The 4,132-nt window shown below is 36.2% G+C and overlaps 1 non-coding gene across 1 annotated transcript; it reads left to right on the forward strand.

Annotated features, from left to right (window-relative positions):
- Positions 1-3,790: 3,790 nt before the first annotated feature.
- Positions 3,791-3,897, forward strand: LOC111827906. The gene has a single exon (XR_002831657.1). It is a non-coding gene; the product is annotated as a U6 spliceosomal RNA (small nuclear RNA).
- The last annotated feature ends 235 nt before the right edge of the window (positions 3,898-4,132 follow it).

Raw genomic sequence — 4,132 nt, forward strand, 5'->3', positions numbered from 1 at the left:
AGATATTGAAAACCTATTTGAAGAAATAATGACAGAAAACTTCCCCTACCTGGTGAAAGAAATAGACTTACAAGTCCAGGAAGCACAGAGAACCCCAAACAAAAGGAATCCAAAGAGGACCACACCAAGACACATCATAATTAAAATGCCAAGAGCAAAAGACAAAGAGAGAATCTTAAAAGCAGCAAGAGAAAAAAAGTCAGTTACCTACAAGGGAGTACCCATAAGACTGTCAGCTGATTTCTCAACAGAAACTATGCAGGCCAGAAGGGAGTGGCAAGAAATATTCAAAGTGATGAATAGCAAGAACCTACAACCAAGATTACTTTACCGAGCAAAGCTATCATTCAGAATTGAAGGTCATATAAAGAGCTTCACAGATAAGAAAAGGAGTTCATCACCACCAAACCAGTATTATATTAAATGCTGAAAGGTATCCTTTAAGAAGAGGAAGAAGCAAAAGGTAAAGATAAAAATTATCTATTAGCAAGTGAATCTGAAAATCAAGTGAATAAATAATATGATGAACAGAAAAAAAAAAGGAAGGAGTCTGCTGCCTCCAGAAAGTATCTATATACCTGATCAGCTGGTCGCCTCCTGCAGAGGGATGCCTGACTGTGGCTTAGGTGCGCTCCTCATGAGGACATGGGGCGAGAACCTAAGCTGTCAGTAGGACATCCCGTGATGGCTCAAGAACTGTGAGGGGGGGCAGGCTAGGCTGAGGACCTCCCCCCCATCATGCACAAATTTTGTGCACCAGGCATCTAGTATAAAATAATATTGAATGCAAACTGTAATTGAAGAGTAAAAAAAGTTTTGCTCTTTCTGGACTGATAACAATTTTGGTTATAGTTTGAACACTAAAATTTTCCTTTAAAAGTGTTTTTTTTGTAATCAGAAAAATATCTAATGAAAATTTAATGGGAATTCAATGAGACCCTTAGTTCTTGGACCACCCAAATGTCTTCTCCCGTTTGGTGGGTATGTCCTGTGCACACTGATAGTTTTTTGCCTCAGATTTGCATCTCTCTGCTTAGAGATTCCTCTGGCTATAGGAGTTTGCTTGAGCCAAACTTAGGAAGGCAGGGACAAGACTGGGAGTCACTTTCTCCAGGAGGAACCCTCTCACACTGCGGGAAGGAGGTAGATAAATAAGCCATGTTTCTTGCTCCTCAAGGGGGTTATTACACTATACATACCAGTCAGTCTCTCAAAATGATTTCAAAAGAAGCTGAAACAGTTGTTCTGCTGTTGCACATAACAGTAACCCACTCATGAACACACCCTTTATTGTTTCCTTCTGCCAACTACCTCATTTCCCCAATCCCTTATCTGCTTTCCTGATTTCTCCAAAATAAAGTGCTTAACCCACCTAACTGTCTCAGGGTCTAATGATGCCATTATCCAAGTTTAAAAAGAAATATGTTAATTTTATATTTAACATGTCATCAATTACAATATGTATGAATTATAACCTTTTGCACATTAATAATGGAAAATTATAGAAGTCATCTAAAATATAAAAGGGAATATTAAGTTTTTCAAAATTATTTTAAAGGGTACATGAGGAATATCACTGTCACAATAAAACATTTTGTCTGTTTTGGAGGGAACATGGGATTAGAAACACATAAAGTGAACAAAGAACCAAGGCAAACAAAAGTAGTCCATATAGTGGAGAAAAATGACATAGTCTTCAGTTTGGTCTTTACATTCTTCCTTCCTACCTTTCATTTTGGGGACAATGATCTGGTAGTGAAGGCATGAGGGAGATAGAGAAAAATGAATGAGAAGAATATAAAGAAATACCTAACTATGCAATCAGTTCCATTCACTATTTAACCACCAGCAAGCTATTTAACTTTCTTAAAATTGAATCGGAACTTTATAAGAGTAAAGACTCAGCATATTATATTTTAAGTAAATACTCTTTTTAAATTTATCTTTATTTAATTTTTTTTATTTCAGAGATGAAGGGAGAGCAAGAGAGAGAGAGAAGCATCAATTATGAGAGAGAATCACTGATTGATGGGCTACCTCCTGTATAGCCCCTATTGGGGATTGAACCAGCAACCCGGGCATGTACCCTGACCTGGAATCAAACTGGAACCTCCTGGTTCAACCACTGAGCAACACTGGCCAGGCTTATCTTTATTTTTGAAAGTGAAATTAGTCAGAAAGAAAAAAAAATATTGTATGATCTAACTTACTGGTATATGTGGAATCTAAAAACATTGAACTTTTAGAAACAGAGAGTAGAATGGTGGTTTCTGTTGTTAGTAGATGAGAAGTAGGAAATGGGGAGATATTGCTCAAAGGCATTAAACTTTCAGTTAGAAGATGAACAAGCCTCAGCTTCTGATATATAGCACTAGAGGCCCGATGCATGAAATTCATGCATGGGTAGGGTCTGTAGGCCTGGCCAGCCATCAGGGCTGATTGGGGCCTTCTGGCTGCCGGCCGGGCCTTCCTTCTGGCTGCTGACCAGGGTCTTCCTTCCCCCAGCTGCCGGCTGCCAGCCAGGGCTTTCCTTCATTCCACACTACCCCCTGGTCCTTCGTTCCGCACCACCCCTGGTGGTCAGTGCACATCACAGCGAGCAGTTGAACTCCAGGTCGGTCGAACTCCCTAGGGACAGTTTGCTTATTAGCCTTTTATTATATAGGATTATTATATAGGATGGTGACTATAGTTAACAATACTGTACTATATACTTGAAAGTTGCTATGAGAGTAGAGCTTTAATGTTTTTATTATGGTAAGAATATTAAACAGCAACTACAGAAAAATTTAATTATGTGAAGTGAAGGATGTGTTAACTAACTTTACTGTGGGTATCATTTTATAATATATATGTTTCAAAGATCATATTGTGCATCTTAAAATTATACAATATTATATATCAATTATATCTAATAATGTTGGGGGAACGGATATCGGCAGATTTTATCCATAATAATAATTGATTAACTCCAGAGTAAAAAAAGTTTTGACATTGGCATGTCTCTTTTTTTACTCTTTGATTATTACCATTATTTTAAATATAGGTTTTTATTTATTTATTATTAAAACAACTTTGATTATTACCATCCCTAATTCACTGGTGAGGGACTGAGCCTTGATTATATGAAGCTAAGGTCATATGTTATTAGGAAAAAGAGCCAATATTTGAACTCAGGTCTGTATGCTTTGAACTCAGATCTGTATGCTTCAATGCTCATGTAATTAACCAAGTAGACCTGATATTGTTTCAGTTAAAATGTAATTTAGATAATTTTCCTCATTGTGAGAAACAATGGGTAAATATTCACTAGAATAAACTCTCTAAATAGCATATTTCTCTAATTGCCTCTTTTAAGCCACTACTGACTAAAAAGCCAACATGGTAGATTGGCATGTCTCATTTTGTTTCACACCATTATTTAAATTTTTTAGTACTTTACTACTGTGTAAGCTAAACTGTGAAATATTTATCAAATACCTATAAAAATCAATGACCTTTCAAAACCAAATTTATCCTGCTTCCAGCTTACTGCTTGATAGTAGATGGGATACTAGACTTTCATTGGTGTTAAATGAGAACGCCTAAACCTTCTTGCTGCACAGAAAGTTTCCAGGAATGATGATATTTGACAGATAGTATTAACCATCCTTTTAGATGGGGATGGCACTATTTTTCCTACTTCAGTTAATAGTGCCAACATTGAGAACTGCCCAAGGAAGAGACTCCAGTGTGATTTGAGAGACATTACGAAGAAATTTTTTCCCTTTCTTCAAAAAATCACAAAAGAGTGCTCGCTTCGGCAGCACATATACTAAAATTGGAACGATACAGAAAAGATTAGCATGGCACCTGCGCAAGGATGACACGCAAATAAGTGAAGCATTCCATATTTTTAAAAAACAAAAAAAGAAAAGAAAAAAAATCACAAAAGACAGACAAATCTAGTCGCATAATAGTTATTTGCCTAAGTGATGCCTATTCAAATTTAAATAATCAAGATTTTTCTAGCACTTTAGTAACTAAAACCAACCAACTGAGAGCAATATATTATATATATATATATATATATATATATATATATATATATCCTATCTAATAATAGAGAAACATGGTAATTAACCGTACCTCC

This window comes from Myotis lucifugus, unplaced genomic scaffold (genome assembly GCF_000147115.1).
Source record: "Myotis lucifugus unplaced genomic scaffold, Myoluc2.0 scaffold_245, whole genome shotgun sequence".
Taxonomy (NCBI): Eukaryota; Metazoa; Chordata; class Mammalia; order Chiroptera; family Vespertilionidae; genus Myotis; species Myotis lucifugus.